The 19,798-nt window shown below is 37.3% G+C and overlaps 1 long non-coding RNA gene across 1 annotated transcript in view; it reads left to right on the top strand.

Moving 5' to 3' along the window:
- Positions 1–1,736: 1,736 nt before the first annotated feature.
- LOC141539001 (uncharacterized) overlaps positions 1,737–19,798 on the top strand; it is a 33,440-nt gene continuing 15,378 nt past the window's right edge. Inside the window, exon 1 of the long non-coding RNA XR_012481178.1 lies at positions 1,737–1,881. This is a non-coding gene — a long non-coding RNA (uncharacterized LOC141539001). The remainder of the gene's footprint in view (positions 1,882–19,798) is intronic.

Raw genomic sequence — 19,798 nt, 5'->3', positions numbered from 1 at the left:
CTGCGTAGCGGTACCTTCAGTAAGCAGCGCCGCCCTCCCCTCCCGGGTGAAACGCATGTCGCGCTCCGAGCTGCATCCAATCAGAGCTGCAGCAGTGAGCGCGTCATCCTCTTCTTCCCTGGTGATTTGCTTGCTGGCGCTACTGAGAGCAGCGCCGCGGAGTAGAGCTGAGACAGGACCATCTAAAAACTCGGTAAGTTCAGTAAGCGATGGAGGATAAAATAAGCACTCAGGGGGCATGATGGAGGCTAAAAGGGGCATGATGGAGGCTAAAATGGGCATGATGGAGGATAAAAGGGGCATGATGGAGGCTAAAATGGGCATGATGGAGGATAAAAGGGGCATGATGGAGGATAAAATAAGCCCTCCCCTGAAAATAAGCCCTCTGGTGTTTTTTAGTCCCAAAAAAATAATAAGACAGTGTCTTATTATCGGGGAAACACGGTAGTATTGTTGTTGATGTATATAATGATCTCCTGGTCCTGCTTGTTTCACTCAGCATCAGTTCATGTAAGTCTCTCCAGACCTTCCTGAAATCATCCTGTTGGTAATTTCTTACAGGACAATAATATTCCATAATATTCATATACCACAATTTATTCAGCCAATCTCCAATTGATGGGCATCCACTCAGTTTTCAGTTTCTAGCCACTACAAAGAGGTCTGTGTGGCAAAGTTTTGAGCATGGATGACTACATATGCATCTCATCTCTAAAATGGTAGAGTAGGGCTTATAGATGGTCTTCCTCCTCTGGCTTCCTTTCCAAAATCTAATCTCCCTCCCTGGTCTCTGTCTGGGAAATTATTAGGGGGAAAAAATCACTTTTGGGGAAACCAGAACTGGCTTAATAGATACTAGAAATGGGAAGTATACTCTTTTGAAGTTGCTGTGATATTCTTTTCTCTGCATGAGATATCCAAATTTCCAGTCATCAATTGACTGCATCCATTGAATTAAAAGAAAGTTAAAAGAAAAAGAAAAGAAAAAAGAAAAAAAAATAGCAAAAAATTCCCTTGGGCGGGTTCCCACGGGAACCAAAGTTTAAGAGAGCCAAACTTCCAGGATTTGGTGTTGACTGATATAGGGGTTTGATGTTGGGCTGGAACAAGAGTCATCTTGGTGTGCCTAAGTGCTGTTCCTTGTTTGTGGGTGTGGTTCCTATTAGTTGTTTTGATTAATTTATACAATTCTGATTAAGATGACTATGTATACATAGTCTGTGTAAAAAACAAACAAATAAAAAACTCCATAATTGCATAGTGGTAATGGGAGTAAGGAAGGATGGAACTATGAGTTCTTAATCTGAGATAGGACAAAGCCAAGCCTTGCAGAAAGGAGATACAGCCAATATATGAGTGACAGCTACCTCCAGGACAGTCAAACAAAGGTTCCCCAGATAATCATCAGCTTTTGGGTAATGAAAATAATAAGAGGACCTGAGTACTTGATTGATAGATAGCCCATGCCCTGGTTGGAACTGCCAAAAAATTCCCTATTTACTACTCATTACAGCTGGTCACAGTGACCACACAGTGCCTGTACCTCCTAGCAACTATCAAGCTTCAAGATGTATTAACTAGCATAATAATAGTTGACATTTGTAGGGCACGTTAAGCTCTGTGGAGCACAAAGTCAGTTACATGGATTACGCCACTTGATCCTCACAACAACCCTTTGTGGTAAGTATAGCAATCTTTATTGTATTGTTTATTTATTTTATATACAGACCAGGAAGCTGAGGCTCAGACATGGCAAGACCGCTAGCAAGTGTTAGAGGCAGGATTTGAATGTGCATTTCTCCTGACTGGAGTCCAGGGTTCTTTTTATTAAAGCATCTCCAAGCAACATATTGCAGGATTTAAGCACAGTGCCTAACATATGTAAGTATTTAATAAATATTTGTTGACTTTACCTCTTTTCTTCTATGGAATAATAATAATAGCCACCATTTATATAGTACTTTGCAAATATTAGTTTATCTTCACAGCATCCCTGGAAGGTAAGGGATCCTGTTATCTCCATTTTACAGATAGGAAAGCTTAAGCAAACAGAAGTTAAATGACTGACTAGGGTCACAGAGATAGTAAGTGTTCAAGGTTGGAATTGAACTCAGGTCCTCCTAACTCCAGACTCAGTGCTCTATCCATTGAGCTACATTTCATTGATACATTTCTAGACACCCCAAATACAAAGTAAAATAGCTTCAGGATGGGCTGAAATTACTGGCCACTAGAGGAATCTGAAAAAGCATCTTGCCAGAGGTAGCAACTGAGCTGAGATTTAAAGGGATGTAGTGGCTCTTAAAACAGAAGGAAGGAGGAAGGTCATTCCAGGAATGGCTAATAACCTGAGCAAAATATTGAATTTTGTGTGTGGATAACAGCATTCCACTTTGAAATATAGAAGAGAAAGGGGTAGTGATGTCTAACTGGCCTGGAAAGCTCAGTTAGTTGGCTTTAGATTATAAAGAGCTTTAAATGCTAAATGGAAGAATTCATATTTTGCCCAAAAGGCAATAGGGAGCCACTAGGATGTCATGAGTATGGAAGTGACATGTTTAGATATGTGCTTTAGGACTCTGTGGAGAATGGCTTTGGAGAAGGATAGGGCAAGTTACAGAGAACTAATCAGGAGGCTTTTGAAATAGTTCTGATGAGAAGGTTTTAAAGCTTAGATTGTAAGTAAAGTAAAGAAAAGGGGACAGTTGCAAGAAATAGAAGGTTAGAATGAGACTAGCTAGGTGGTGCAGTGTATAGCATGCCAAGCCTGGAGTCAGGAAGACTCACCTTCCTGAGTTCAAATCTAGCCTCAGATACTAGTTGTGTGACCCTGGACAATTTTCTCAACCCTGTTTATTTCAGTTTTCTCATCTATAGAATGGGTTGGAGAAAAAAATGGCAAATCACTAGCTGTATAATCCTGGCAAGTCACTTAACCTATTTGCTTCCATTTCTTCATCTGTAACATGAGTATAAGAAAGAAATGGTAAAACACTAGCTATATGACTCTGGGCAAGTCACTTAACTCTCACTTGACCCTCTTTGCCTCAGTTTCCTCAGTTTTCTCCACCTCATTTTAAATGAGGTGGAAAAGGAAATAGCAAACCACTCCAGTATCTTTGCCAAGAAAACTCCAAATGGAGTCTCAAAAAAATCAAACATGACTGAACATCAAAGTAGAATCAGCAAGACCCAATAGCTGATGAAACCTAGAAGATAAAGGTGTGAGTAAAAAATAAAAAGTAAGAGAAAATCCAAGGCTCCTAAGTCTGACTATCTAGAATGATTGTGATATCCTCAACTGAAACAGAGAAATTAGGAGGGACAGAAATCCCAGGTCTGCTATTTAATCACCTATATATTAAGTTGGCTGCCTCACTTTACCTGCCTGCTTCTTTATTTGCAAAAGGAGAGAATTGGACAAGGTGATTTCTAAGGATCCTTTGTAACCCACCACTCTGAGATCTAGAGAGCTGAAAGTTTCATTTTAATGCTGTATGATCTGGGACACATCACTCATCTCTTGACTTCATTTTCTTCCTCTGTAGCAGAATGGATTTGGGTTGAAAATCTCATGAGATTCCTTTCAGCCAACATGGTCGATTATCTAATCACAATGTGGTATATCTACCTATATTTTAAGAAGCCAAAGGAGAATTAGAGTTAGACTTTAATTAACTCTCACTTCTACAGCCCAGATCTCTTGGACTTCCTTGTCCTTACTGCAGGGTCTGCTTTTCTCCACCTCTAAGAAAAAGAAGAAACAAGTATTTATTTAAATGCATGCTATGTATCTGGCACTGTGCTAAGAGCTTTGCAAATAATATTTTATCTGATCTTCACAACAACCCTAAAAGATAAATGCTATTAATATCTCCATTTTACAGGTGAGGAAACTGAGTCAGCAAATATTTTAAGTGTCTTGCCCAGTCACATTGCTAGTAAGTGTCTGGATTTGAACTTATGTTTTCCTGTCTCCAATCCAGTACTCTACCCACTGGATCACCTGCCTGAGTCTAATATTATACCTGCTTTAGTTGCCCACTGATGCTTAACTGAATGGCCTGATGAGACAGCATCTATTCACTTTCTTCCTTCTAATCCCTGACCACTATGGCCTCAGAATGGTGCAGATACATTTCTAGGGTTTATTTATAATGAGAAAGAAAAATCTACAAAATCAGAAATGATATAACAAGGTGAAGTAATTAAACACATTTGCAAAAAACAACAACAAAAATCTACTCAATCCCAGACTAACAGCACCTAAGCTTTTCAACCTAATTTTCAACCAAAGATCCCCAGGTCTGATTCTCTTTAGGCTGGATGTTCCCTCAAAATCCCAGACTAAAATGCCAGCAATTCCCTGGAGATTTGCTCACCTAGGTGGTGTAGATGGAGTTTATTAGTCTGTTTTCCAGTCCTAAAGACATTCTTCACTAACCTTAAAGCCCCCAATGGTGAGGGCTTTAATCTAATTTTGTTAGATCTCAAACCTTTGACTCTGCAACAGGTATACCTGGAAGAATAGGCAAAGCTTCAGAAGGCTGTTGGATCATAGATTTAGAGCTGAGAAGGACTTTAGACATCATCCAATGTAAGTCCTGCCCCCCCTTTTTTTACAAATAGGGAAACCAAGGCCCAAAGAGATTTTTGACTAGCTCAAGATAACAAAACTAGTGTGAGAGACAGGATTTGATTCCAACTCCAGATTCAGTCCTCTTTCCTCTTGTAAAGGACAACATCAGTTAGTCAATAAACTCTTTTTAAGTGCTGACTATGTGACAAGCAGAGTGCTAAGCAATGGGAATATTAAAAGAGACAAAAGATAGCCCTTGTCTTTAAGGGGCTCACAATCTAATGAGTGAAACTGCTAATGTACTGGTAAAAGTTTAACAATTGCCTCTCCCAAAGAAAGAAAAAGCCATGTTCACAAGACACATTTTTAGGTTTAATTTGCATTTTTAATTTTCTCCATTGCTCTCTATCTAGACCAAGGGGTTAATAAAACAATGAGTTTTGCCCATTCTTATCTTGTGGACCACACAAAAACTAGTGGAGGATCCTGGTTATTAATATATCATCTACTTTATTAAATTATGTTACTTTATTAAATTATTTTATTAAATTTAATTGATGTTATTTTATATATAATATATAACATGAATGGATAATAGATAAATATATTGTATAACATGATTTTGATATATTAAGTTATTTGCTATATATTATTGAATTATTAACTGAATCCTGTTGATTAGTAAAATGTAAATATTTACACTGAAAACTTAATAATCCCTTTCCAATTGGTAGGAACTATTTCAAAGTTCTTTAGCTGAATATATGACCCAATATCATTATTATACAGACTCTTTGATGTCTACTGTGTGAGTTTAATCTCCTACAAAAGATTTGTCCCAAGGATACACATAATATTGGAAAAAATAAACTCACTCAGGGAAAATCCCTCACTATACTGTTACCAAGAGGTTGTGACTCTCTGGCTTTCCCACCAATAAATGCAGTCAGCAAAACAGTCTAAAGGCCTGTTTAGGCCTTGGAGGGTATACTTTGTTTTCAAAGGACCTGGTCTTGATTTCCTATGCTACCCACTGGCTGATTTATAGTATGAGAAAGGCTGGAACCTACCCCACCCACACATCCCCCCCCCCTTTTTTTTGAGGCAATCAGAACTAAATGATATAGCCTCAGTCACAAACCTAGTAAGTGTCAGAAGTCAAATTTGAATTCAGGTCATTCTACTCCAGGGTTGGTGCCTTCTTTAGGGTATTAGCAATAGCTCCTACTTCCCTGCCTCCACAGCAGTTATATTATGTCCTTGATTGTGTCAACAATATTAACCACAAACTATCTAACATCCTTTTGCCCAATCCAGAGAAGGAAACACAAGCAAGCCTCATAAACTTGTTAGGATAGTGTAGCACAATGAATAGAATGTTGGGATTAGAGTCTAAAAAAGAGATTAAAATCATCCGATACTTATTAGCTATTTGACTTAGCCAAGTCACTTAGTTACCATGTGATTCTTTGTAATAATTTTCTCAGATTTATCTATTAAGTCTTAGATTTCATTGCTATCTGCTGGTGAAGGAGGGATTTCCCACACTTGGAGCATTCCCCATGCAGAAGAAATCCTTCTCAGAACTTCCATTTTTAAGGAGGAGGCCCAGATCAGCTGAGCCTTCATTCTTCTCCAAACTGCATTCCTGATTTTCCTAGATTTTCTCTCCATTGGTCTCTTTACCTCTTACCCATCACGCACCACTGCATTCTTTAATTGTAAGCTTCTTGAGAGTAGGAAGTATCATTGCACTTGTATTAATTCCTGCTCATCTCACGCCTACCTCCTAATTTAGAACAGTGTTCTGGCACTGCTCTAGTAAACACTTAATAACTGCTACTTGACTTGATTTATTTGTGCATAAAGTATCCTCACCAGCTCAAAAATTGTGGACCATTCATCACAATAGGCCACATTCTATCCCAATGTTTATAATGGACAACCCCAAAACTTCCTGGAAATTCGAGAAATTAGCAAGGGCCCAAGTGGTGCTGTAGCTATCAACAGCAAGAAAAGATCAAATTATCCAAAAAAAAAAAAAAAAAAAAAAAAGATCAAATTATTCATGAATAATAGAATTTCAATCTAGAAGGGAACCATAAAGATCATTTTATCCAGACATTCCTAGCTCCCCCCCTTTTTTTTTTTTGGCAATGTGAAGCCAAGAATAATGTTTTCAAATGCATAAAATAAAATACATAAGATTATACAAGAAAACAGTTATACTGAAACAATTATCTATATCTATCTATCTATCTATCTATCTATCTATCTAAACAGACTTCTAGACCCCAGGCTAAAAATCCTGGATTTAGTCCAAGTGCCTCACTTTTAGATAAGGAAACTGAAGCCCAGAGGGTAAATGATTTGCCTGAAGCCACAGCTCTATTAAGTAATAGAGCTAATAATACAACCAGAAATTCTCTAACTCCAAATATAGCATTCTTCCATTGCTCCATTGAAAGAGCAATGTCTGTCCACTAGATGAAAACATTTGGTTCCACATTAGGTCCATTGGGCCTCATCTATTCTTGAAGAATTCAAGTCTGTAATGGAATAGCAAGCAGAACCCAAATTAGTCCCTCAAACTTAGCAAATTGTTGGTGGGGCTGGGAACAAAAAGATTTGTTTCACTTTCCACTGTTCAGTGGTTACTTCTCAAAGTTGGAACATCCTCAGGATCATTTCATCTTAGAACCCTATTTAAATATTATGAAGTGTGTTATGCAAATATGTAATGGAAATGAAACCCCTGATGTTTCATGTCATACCTATCAAACTGGTATAGACAGAAAATGGGTGGATATAATTAATGTTGGAAGTTCTGTGAGAAAATGGGTATAGGAATATATTCTTGGTAGGGCTATGAATTTAATTCAACCATTTTTTTTTTTTTTTTCTTGCCAGGCAGTTAGGATTAAGTGACTTGCTCGGGGTCACAGCTAGTAAGTGTCAACTGAAATCAGATTTGAATTCAGGCACTTCTGACTTTAAAGTTGCTGCTCTATCCACTGTGCCATCTTGCTGCCCCTGAGGTCAACCATTCTGGAAAACAATTTGGTATTATAATAGAAAGGTGACTCAATTGCTTATTCATCACCCTGGGTAAATCAGAGACAGAGAGAAATGTCCCCATATTTATGAAAATTTTCATAGCAGCACTTATTTCAGTGGCAATAAAACTGGAAACAAAATAAACGACCATCAATCAAGGAATGGGTTAACAAAATATAGTATGTGAATGTCATGAAATATTGTTTTGCTCTAAGAAATTATAAACATGCAGAATTCAAGGGAACACAGCAAGAATTCTATGGCTTGAAAGAGGAAAACAATATACAAAATGGCTATATTAATGTTAACCAAAAGAACATTAAAACCAAGTCAAACATCATATAATTGTAATGAATAGTGGCCCCTAAGAAAAGATAATGATAACTTATTTATCTAACACTCTAAGGTCTGAAAAGTGCTTGAAAAATATTATTTTTACACATTGACATATTTAATTTGAAATTATTCTTTTGATCTTCACAATAACCTTTGTAAGATTATTGTAAGGTAGGCATCTTATTAACCCTACTTTACAAATGAGGAAACTGAGGCTGAGAAGCTAAGTGACTTGCCCAAGGTCACACAGCCAATAAATATTTGAGGCAGGATTTGAACTCCAGGCTATCCTGATTCTGAATCCAAAATGCTATCCACTGCATCAGTAGGCTGCCCTAGTAAATATCCCATCCTTTCATTGATGAGCCAGGGAGACTCAACTTAGAATGCTCATGGTCATATGACTAACTCTCTCAATTGTTTTTACTTATCTGTCTGTTCTTCTCTCTTTTGAATATAACCAAGGATTTCAGGCATATTTGCATAAAATACTTTTCCTAGATGAAGGAGTGCAGAGCTCTGCAAAGTCTAGAGAAATCAATATCCACTAAAGATAGTGAATCTAAAGAGCACGATCCTAATGCAAATGAGCTTTGAGCCCCTGGTTACCTAAGGGCTGGATCCTATTCGAAACGACCCTAATCCCTACCCATATTATCATTACATGATGAGGAAGCCAAAACGAATGATTTAACTCAGGCCTATTTTTCCTCTTCTATACACTAATCGGATCTCTTCCACTTCTAGTTGCCCTCCTTCATCTACACACAAACCTAGGCTGCCTTCATATACTAACCATAGGTTAGATGGGGGTAGAGAAGGTGAAGTAAAATATCTGAAAATTATTCAGAAAGCAAAGCTCATCACTAAAATGTTAATTTTCAAAAAACAGCAGAAAGAATTTTGCTCTTAAAGTTTGAAAAGTTCCTGGGAAGGAGACAACAGAATGGGAATACATTAAAGCCTGGTTTTTGTCAAGAGTGAAGTCAAGAAGGTTATGAGCTAAAGCCATCTGTGTAATAAGGTATAGGAAAAAGAGACCTGGACTGGTAGTTTGAAGACATATATTTCTGTCCCAGTTCTAATACTTCTTGGCCAATATGGTTGCAGAGAAACCATTTAACTTCTCTTGACTTCAACTATTATTATTCTCATTCAGATGTTTCAGCTGCTTCTGATTCTTGATGTCCACATTTGGTGTTTTCCTGGCTAAGATACTACAGTGGTTTGCCATTTCCTTCTCCAGATCATTTTACAGATGAGGAAACTGAGGCAAATAGGGTTAAGTGACTCATCCACTGACACAGCTAATAAGTGTCTAAAATCAGATTTGAACTCAGGTATTCTTTACTCTAGGCATGACACTCTTATCAATTTTACCACTTAGCTGCCCCAAGTCTTGGTTGTCTTATCTGTATATCAGATTAATACTCTTTACATAGTCTCCTCCAAAGTAGCTCAGCAAAGGCCATAGGGTTGTTATTATTATTATGGTTATCCAGTCATTTCAACCATGTCTGATGCTTCATGACTTCATTTGGGGATTTCTTATCAAGAGTGATTTGCCATTTTCTTCTCCAGCTCATTTCACAGATGAGGAAACTAAGGCAAAAAAGTTACTTGCCCAAGTATACACAGCTAGGGAAGTATCTGAGGCAGATTTTATCTCAGGAAGATGAATGCTCCTAACTTCAGGCCCAATACTCTTTCCACAGTGCCATCTAGCCACTCATGGCAAAGAGTACTGGACTTGAAATCAAAAAGATAGATTTGAATTCTACCTCAGATACTATGATCCTGAGAAAACTACCTTAATCTATTTGAGTCTGTTTCCCCATTTGTAAAATGATGTTGATAATAACAGGGTCTACCTACTTCATCTTGTTGTGAAGATCAAATAAAACAATGCTTTTTTGTTGTTTTGTTTTTTGAACATAGCATGTATTGATTTACATTATCTCCTTAGTTCTTTTTCGGATGTAGATGGCATTTTCTGTCCAAAGTCTGTTGGGATTGCTTTGAAACAACGTGTGTTTTAAAGGATTTCATAAACCTTAGAGCTTTAAATAAATCTGAGTTATTACACAAAGTTGTGAAGAATAGTAGGAATTCTAGGCTCAGAGCAGCTATATGACTCTGAATTGAGTAATAATTTAATCCCTTTCTGCCTCAGGCTACTAAATCTCTAAAATTTATCTACTAGGCTGCAGATTAATTGCAATGTGCATTTCCTCATGTTAACAAAATTACAACTTCCATTTTAGGAGAGTGCCTAGGCCAGCCATGTCTCATTTCTTTTCAGGTTGCATTCAGAACTTGCCCTCCAAGGTCTCCGTGTTGAGCACTTTCATCTCATCCTCCTCTCCCTGCCTTTTCAGTTCCTTTTTATGTGTTGTCTTCCTTTTTGGGAATACAAGCTGGCAGAGGACAGGGACTCTGCTTCTATTTGCCCCCTTGGGGCTTAGCACAGGCCTTTAGTATACTTTCATAAATGCTTATTGACTGATAGGCATCACAGCTTCCCCTTTATCTTTGAAAATAATCTCTGAATAAGGCAGTAATTCCACCCAAACCCTTCCTTAGGGTATTGGATACTTTATCCTTAAGGAGAAAAAAAAAAGCCAACTATATAAGATCCCACAGTTCAAAGGTAGTCTAGGTAATATAAACATAACATAAAGCAATGTCACCAAGGACCTTTGTTATAAATAGCCTAATTTGGCCTTTGCCATAGAGAACAAAGAAGGTGGAGTTGACAGGAATCTTAGATAGAGGTTCTTGACTTTTTTAAGGGCATTTAAGAGGCACATTGAATAGACTGTCAGGCTTGGAATTAGGAAGATTCATCTTCAAATCTGTCCTTAGACACTTAGTTATCATATGTGCCTCAATTTCCTCATCTGTAAGATGAATTAGTGAAGGAAGTGGCAAACCATTAGCTGTGACCCCCCCCCCCCCCAGTAGATCACTTAACCCTGTAAGTTTTGAGTGTCCTTATCTGTAAAGGGATCTGGAGAAGGAAAGAGAAAACTATACTAGCTCAGTGATCCTAGGTTAATCACTTAATCTTGTTTGCCTCAATTTCCTTATTTGTAAAAAGAACTGGACAAGAAAATGGCGAACCATTAGCTCTGTGACCCTAGGTTAGTCACTTAATCTAATTTCCTTATCTGTAAAATGAACTGGAGAAGGAAAGAAAAACCAAAGATTTTTGCTGAGAAAGCCCCAAATGGAGTTAGAAAAAGTTAGACATGCTTGAAATAACTGAAAACAAAAAACCTTTTTTTTATGTCAGACCCCTCTGGCTGCCTGGTGAAGCTTATGGCCCTCTCCTCAGATTAATGTTTTTAAATATATAAAATAAAATTATATAAGATTACAAAAGAAATCAATCATGTTGAAATAAAAAAGTAATTTTTTTCCTATTCAAGTTCACAGACCCCTCCCACTAAAATCTAGGCATAGATTCCTAGGGTCTGCAGACTCTAAGTTAAAGAGGCCCTAAGTTAAAGGATCAACAAGAAAAGAGATTCATAGACCAGGCAAATGGAAGACATTGATCCATAGGCTTAGAGCTGGAAAAGCCATCTACCTTAATCCCTTCACTTTACAAAAGAGGAAACTGAGTCCCAAACAGATAACATGGGCTTGAATGGATTTACCTTGATGTCATCTAAATAGTAACTGGAAGAGATGATTGTTTAGCTTACCAGCCTCTTCACACTGCCTGGTTTCACCTAGCAGCTTTAAACCTATCCTTTGAGATCTTTTGGTGAACCCTCCTTATCTTTTTCTCTTCCTTCTTTCCTTCCTTCCTTCCTTCCTTCCTTCCTTCCTTCTTTCCTTCCTTCCTTCCTTCCTTCCTTCCTTCCTTCCTTCCTTCCTTCCTTCCTTCCTTCCTTCCTTCCTTCCTTCCTTCCTTCCTTCCTTCCTTCCTTCTTTCCTTCCTTCCTTCCCTCCCTCCCTCCCTCTTTCTTCCCTTCCTCCTTCTCTTCCCTTTTTTCTTCCATAATTTTTTATTTTAAATGTAAATACAAAACAAGAAAAAAAATTGTCATGCACATAACAGAATAGAAGATTCAATATAAAACAATAAATTTCCATTTCAACAAAACCTATATAATAAATATTTCACATTGTTTTCAAAGTTGCTCAGCTTTTTTGTACTTCTTTGTTGGTTTCCTTGTTCTCTGCTATTCACTTTTTACTTTATTTTTTTCACCTCCCACTCCCTACCACCCTAAAGAAAGGTATAATTAAGTATATATATATTAGACATACACACATACATATACATGGATATCTATAAACATACACATATAAACTCATATGCATATATATGCCTGTCCTATGATTATTCCTTCTTATCTGTTTTTCTAAAGATGGATAGCCTTTTCCTTCTGAAGCTCTTGTCTTGCCATGTTTGTCTACATCAACTAGCTCATTATTTTTATGCTACAGAAATATTCCAACTCTATCATGTGCTACCAGAGATTATCTATGAAAGTTTTATTCCCCCCACACTTTTATACATTTTTTTTCTATTCTTAGCTACATGAGTTTTATTTATACAAGAAAAATGCAATGTAAAATAATTAAAATTATTATTTTTTACATTTCCACAATGTTCTCACTTTATAATATAGTTTAAGGTCTGATACTTCTGAATCTACTTTTTTTATATCTTTTTCCCCCCAGGTTTCTTTGAAATTTCTCCTATTACAGAAGACATTCTTCCAAAAGAACTTTTATTATTATTATTTCTAACTTAGTAAGATAATTTGTAAGTAATTTAATTGGAATGTCATTGAATAAATAAGATAAAATTGTCATTTAAAAATTATTTTGCCTTTACCTATCCATTAACAATAATTACTTTACTTGTATAAAAGGTGTTTTATATTTATGTTTAGTTCTTGTATCTATTTTTAGCAGTTATATGCTCAGATATTTTATACTGTCTAGGTATTTTAAATGCTCCAAAACCACTGAATACTTTTGCCAACATAACAGAGTTTCTCTATTTTTCACCTTTTTTTCACAATCTATTTTAACTATAACTTTGTCTATGATCATGATTGCTATTACCACTTTTTTTTACATACCAAATTCTATTCCTATCTTTTATTTTATTTTTGTGTGTGTATCTCTTATTTTTGTTTTCTGAAAGCAACATATTGTTAAATTCCAATTTTAAATTTGCTATCCAATTTTATGAGTAAATTATCCCATTTACATTCCTTCCAATTTTTCCTCACTCTTCTTCTCATTTTTCCTCACTCCTTTGCTTTACTTCTACCCACAATCTTGCCCTCTCCTCTTCTTTAACCTGTCCAACCTTCTAATAACCCTCATCCTCTCCCAGAGAGGGATATCCTTCTAGATATTTATGTTCCCTCTTCAACCCACTCCTGATGAGCACTACCTCCCCCCTCCAGCTTCTTCTATATAAATTTTTCCTTTTATATCTCATTTGTATGATACTTAATTTTTTAAAATCTATTTTTATCTGCCCTTACAGTTTCATTTTTTAAGAATCACTCTATCATATTCAAGTCAGCCCATATCTTTCCTTCAAACTACCCAAATAATGACAATCATAAGATATATTGCTAATATATTCACATATAAGAAGTAAAAAAATTGACCTTATTAAAGTTCTTTATAATTGGTCTTTAATACTTATCTTTTATGTTATATATGAAATTTTCCCTTAAGTTCTGGATTTTCTGTCACAAAAACTTGAAAGTCTTTGAGTTTGTTAAATGTCTTTTTTTTTTTTTTTTCCATTCAGGATTATATTTTTTCCATTCAGGATTATACTTATCTTTGCTGGGTAAATTACCCTTAGTTGTAACTCTAATTCTTGTGCTCTGTGGAATTCAGTATTCTAAGACCTGATTACACTAAATCCTTCAATACAGTAGCAGCTGAGTTTTGTGTAATAAAGCCTAGAGGTATTTAAATAACTTATTTCTTGTTGTTTCCAATATTTTCTCCTTAACCTGGGAACATTGAAACTTGGCAATGCTATTCCTATAAGTTTTCCTCCTGTACTCTCTTTCAGGTGGTGATCAATGGATTTTATTTTTTTTTTTTTTTTGGTATTTCTACCTTTGGTTTTTGTTCTAGAACTTCAGAGCAATTTTCCTTGATAATTTCTTGTAATGTAGCAAGATACTTTTTTCAATCATAATTTTCAGGTAGTTCTACTACTGTTCTTATATTATTTTCCCTCAATCTGTTCTCCAGGTTAGTTGTTTTTCTGATTTGTTTCATTTTTCTTCCTTTTTCATTATTTCGATTTTGTTTTATGATTTGTTGGTGTCTTAGAATTTCATTGGCTTCCCATTGCCAATTTTCGCAAGATTATTTTCTTCCTTAGGTTTTTTACTCTAGTTTTCAAGAGATTATTTTCTTCCTTAAGTTTCTCTATTTCTATTTTTCTATTTCCAATTGGTTGATTTTCTTTTCATAATTTTCCTGATTTTCTTGGGTTGCTCTCATTTTTTTTTCCTCATTTTTCCTCAATTTCTCTTATTTGATATTTAAAGTCATTTTAAAAGTTCTTCTAAGAACTCTTTTTGTGCTTGGGACCACTTGGCATTTTTCATAAAAAAAGAGTGACTTTTGGTTCCACTATCTTCCTCTGAATATGAACCCAGATATTTTCTATCCCCATAGTAACTATTTATGTTTGGGTTCTTTCTCCTTTGCTTATTCATTTTATTTCTTTATTTAGTTTTGTTTGTTTGTTTTTAGTGTAATCAAGTTGTAATCCTGAGGTATGGGTAAAGATACTCCAAATCTCAGGTCCTTTTTTACTGTTATTTTATGAGGTCAGTCTTGGGCTCCGACCTTAGGTTGACTTCTCCACTTCCAAGCTAGGGTTCCTAGCCACACTGTCCTGCAAATGATTTTGCTCCCTGTGATCCCTCCAAGGCTGTGAACTATAGCTGTCGTTTCTGCCCTAGAACTGAAACCAGGGACTCTGCTCTCAGACAGGCTAGTAGGGTCCCTGTCCCTCTACTGCTATACTCACCTGGTGTGTGCTTGCTCTTTCTCCCAGGACAGGTCTGGTCAGTACAGCTATGCTTGGCATCCCTCAACAATGGAAGGTCCTGAAATCTTCTATTCAGTTGACGGATCCCTATACGATTTGTGAGATGAGAGTTTCTAAAGCTGAGGCTACCTCTCTACCCAGCTATCCCCAGGGCTTGTGTGTTGGTTCTGCAGAATTGGCCTGAGGGTCTTTGCTTTTCACTTGGTCACATCTTGACCCCGGAAGGTTGAGTCTTTTCTGGGATCTTTTCAAATTATCTTAGGAGGACTATCGATTTACCACTTGTATTTATTTCTGCTTTTCTGAGGTGATGTTCTGCCTTTGTTTCTTTATTTGGGGAAATTTGGATTCTGAAAATTTTCTACCTTATTTCACCATCTTTGGTGACTCCTCTTTCAGAACCTTGAATCTGGCCCTTCCAAAATCCTTAGTTATGGCTTATTACAGAGTGACCCAGACTCTGAATTTTTCAAAGATAGCTCATCTATAACTTTCTACAGTCCCACCCCAAACTTCCTAGACTGGGGAAGGATCTATCTTTCCCCTAAAACTCACTATTCTTCAGAACTCAGAGCCAAGGTTCATGGGGAATTTAGGGAAGGGTCCATAAAACCCCATGAGAATACTTTCTCCCAAACTAAAGAAGAGATCCAGACCTATTCCTTGCCTTGCTGGAAAAGAGGCATATCCTGACCCAGATGATGGAGAAGCCCAATATCAGACAATACTGGGATAGAGAAATGTTAGATCTCTGAGTTGTGAGGGCATGGAAGCACTCATAGAGATGTTACACAGTCACATACTCCATCACAAAGAGAATCATACAAAATCATAGTTATGCATTTGGACACAGTATAGGATTTTAGATTTAAAGCTGCCATTAAACCTTAAATGCCATGTAGTCCAATCTGCTCATTTTACAGATAAGGAAACTGAGACCTGAAGAGCAAAAGAACCTGCTCACAGTCACAGTCACACAAAACAAACACACATACTTACCTATGAAATCATATTTAACCACACTCAGAGAAAAGTGCATATAAAACAGAGTGGGTTTCTAAGGGTCCTGCAGTGTCATATAGACATAGCCATCGCCAGTTTTTAGGCAGGAATCTAGGGTGGGGAGGAAATGGGAGTAGGGAGGAAGTTGGGGATGAAGATATAAAGGTGGGCTCCTCTTCAAACTAGGGTGGGGAAGTAAAAAATGGAAATGTGTTCATTGGATCAACATTTCTAATTTTTTAGAATTCTTGATTGTAAACAATTCTAGACATTTAGAAAGAAACTTTAAATGAACTTAGGATATTTCTACTTTTTCTATTCCAATTAATTTTTTTTGTTGTTGTTGTTTTTTGTCTTTTTTTGTTTGTTTGTTTGTTTGTTTTTGTTTTTTTGGGTTTTTTGCTTAAAAAAAGACAGTGGCATATGCATTTAAAGAGGCACAGCTCAGAAACCACCTGAAGGTTTGTCAAGTCACTTCTAAAAGTATCAGATAAATAGTATTATGGGGAAAGCTGTAGATTTGAAGTCAGAGAACCAGTGAACCAGTGTTCAATCCTTGCTTTGCCACTTGGGGCAATTCCAACCCCAGCCTTTCTGGACCTCATCTTTAAAATGGACTGTTTGGAATAGATGGTCTCCAGGGTGCCTTTCATCTTTGAATCCTAGGATTCTAGAGCACTGGGAAAATAATTGTAGGCCCTTAGTGCACATCCCCATCCAAGGAACAGTGAGGAACAAAGATCATGCATAACCTGAGAGGAAAGAAACTTTGGGTAGGGAACCAGCTATAGCTGACTCATCTATGACCTCTGGTTAGCAGCCACCTTTCACCACCTCTAAAGAATTTTCTCACCTTCTACCTAAAAGGAGCAAGCGTGTGACAAGATGGATGTTTAAGACCTTCCCTGAAATGGTCCACTTTGTGTTTTAGCTGCTGCAAACCCTACAATGAAAGCTGCAAAAAATCTTAGAGATTGTCTAGTTGAACTCCTTCATGTTACAGGAAGGAGAAATGAGACACAGCGAGATCATAGGATCACAAACTTGAGGAAACTCAATCTAAGTCCCTCTTTCCTACCCTTCTTTAGTTGTTTAGTCTTTTTTTCAGTAGTATCCATCTCTTTGTGACCCCATTTGGGGTTTTCTTGGCAGAGATACTGGAATGGATTGGTCATTTTCTTCTCTAGCTCATTTTACAGATGAGGAAACTGAAGCCTACAAGTTAAGTGATCTACCCAGGGTCACACAAAGCTAGTGGTTTGCCATTTCCTTCTCCAGCTCATTTTATAGGTAAAGAAACTGAGATAAACAGAATAAAGTGACTTGCAAAGGTCACATAGCTCTTAAGTGTCTGAGGCTGGATTTAAAATGAGGAAGATGAATCTTTCAGAATTCAAGCCCAGCACTCTATCCACTTCACTACCTAGCTGGGCTCTACTCCCCACTCCTTACCCCCACACACACACACACATACATACACACACACACACACACACACACACACACACACACACACACACACACAATCAGGGTCATAGGATTATGGAATTATAGATCTAAAGCTAGAAGGAACTTTAAAAAGCCATTGAGTCCATACTTCCTCATAGATGGGGAAACTGAGTAACGGGCTTTTTTTTTGTTTTTGTTTTTTTCATTTGCCTATAACCTGAGTCAATAAGAGTCTGAGATAGGATTCAAGCTCAGATCTCTGGCTACCATGTCACTTTGCTGCCTGAGTGAGTCGTCTAAAGTTATACCACATGTTGATGGCATGAGGGAAGATGAACTGTTGTGGAAAGAGTGCCAGTCTTGGCTTTAGGAGACTTGCATTCAAACACCTACATTGTGTCCATATTCAAAGTGTCCCAGTTTCATTTGAAGCTCACTTTCCTCACCAGTAAAATGCAAGTGGCAATACCTACTTCACAGAGGTTAGAGACATAGAGTAGTCCCTTCCTTAGAGGTCATTTAGGGCCATTACATAGATGAGGAAACTTGAGATGCAGAGAGATTAAGTCATTTAGAGTAAGCTAGATGGTATAGTGATTTAACTCTAAAATGAGGATAATAATAGCACTTCCCTCAGGGGCAGCTAGGTGGCACAGTGGATAGAGTGCCAGGTCTGGAGTCAGAAATAGTTGAGTTCAAATTTGGCTTCAAATACTCACTAGCTATCTGACCCTGGGCAAGTCACTTCACCCTTTTTACCTGGGTTTCCTCATCTGTAAAATGAGCTGGAGAAGGAAATGACAAAACACTAAGCTGTGTGACTCTGAGCAAGTCACTTAACCTCTGATAGCCTCAGTTTCCTCATCTGTAAAATGGGGATAATAATAGTACCTGCTTCTAGGGTTGTTATGAAGATCATGAGATCATATTTATAAAGTACTTAGCATTGTGCCAGGTACATCGCAGGCATTTTTTTTTTTTTTTTTTTTGCTCAGGCTCTTGGGGGTAAGGGACTTGCCCATGGTCACACAATTAGTCATTAGGTATTTATTAAATGTCCGTTCCCTTGCCTTCTCCCACTTGCCCAAGATCACATAGCTAGGAAATGGAAGAACTGGGATTTGAGCTAACTTACCTAACTCTAAACTCAGACCTTTTCCTCTACGCCAAGCCACCTCTCAAATTGCTTTAGATAAGTTGGACTAGATAACTTCTAAGATCACTTTCGTTTCTAGACTTATGATCCTATAATGTGTATAAATGTGAGTAGTTATGTCTGGGATCCATTACAGATTGTAGACTGTCTTCTCTAAAAATGTTACCTCCCTAATGCCTATCTCAGTGCTCTCTATAGTCTGTGCTTAATACATGTTTGTGTGTGTGTGTGTTTTCTCCATTGTTTCAGTCATATATGACTTTTTGATCTTTTTTTTTTTAAGCAAGGATATTGCAATAGTTTGCTATTTCTTTGTCCAGCTCATTTTACAGATGAGGAAACTGAGGTAAAAGTGGTTAAGTAACTTGTCTAGGGTCACAAAACTAATGAGTATCCAAGCCTGGATTTGAAGTCAGCAAGTTAAAAGTCTTCCTGACCCAGCATACTAATCACCTAGCTGCCCAGTGCCTCTAAATGAGCCCTAAGGTATACTCCTCAATTACATGTAGTGCTTGAAATAACTTAACTATTCCCAAACTAGTCTGTTTTCTATTACACTGAGTCTAAAACTTATTTGTATGTCTCCAAAAGGGAACATGGATGGTTATTATGTGTATTATGTGTGTCTTTGTGTGTGATTGTGAGGTAAAAGCATTCAGAGACTTAAGAAGCCCATCTATCCTACTCATCAAAGCTTCCATTTTATATAGTACTATATTATACAGAGAATAAAAAAGTCTCACTTTCCTAAAGAGATGACCCAACAAGTTTCCAGGCTCTCCCCAGGGAGAGGGTCTTGTCAGTGACAGCATTTTCCCAAGATGTCCATTGGACTACTCCAAATTTCCCCAAACAGAATGACAGGTAATCCTGTGGGGAGCAAGGCAAAATAAAAACTGCAGAGTCCCCAACTTCTAGATTGTCTTAGCCCAGCTCTTCCTCTCCCATCAATCCCAGGGGGAATAGGGAGCCAGGGGATGGATTCAGGAACTTGTACATGTCAGCCCTGATGCAACTCTAAAAATGGATCCCCAAGCTAAAAAGGGATTAAGCTCTGCTAGATTCCCTGGGTCCTGACCAGTCTTGCTTCTTGTATCTCCCCTCTCATCCTTAGAAAAGCATCATCTCCCAATCCCACATAGACTGATCTGAGAGA

The sequence above is a fragment of the Sminthopsis crassicaudata genome, chromosome 4 (genome assembly GCF_048593235.1).
Source record: "Sminthopsis crassicaudata isolate SCR6 chromosome 4, ASM4859323v1, whole genome shotgun sequence".
In the NCBI taxonomy this organism is placed as follows: Eukaryota; Metazoa; Chordata; class Mammalia; order Dasyuromorphia; family Dasyuridae; genus Sminthopsis; species Sminthopsis crassicaudata.
This window is presented reverse-complemented; position numbering and strand designations above follow the sequence as displayed.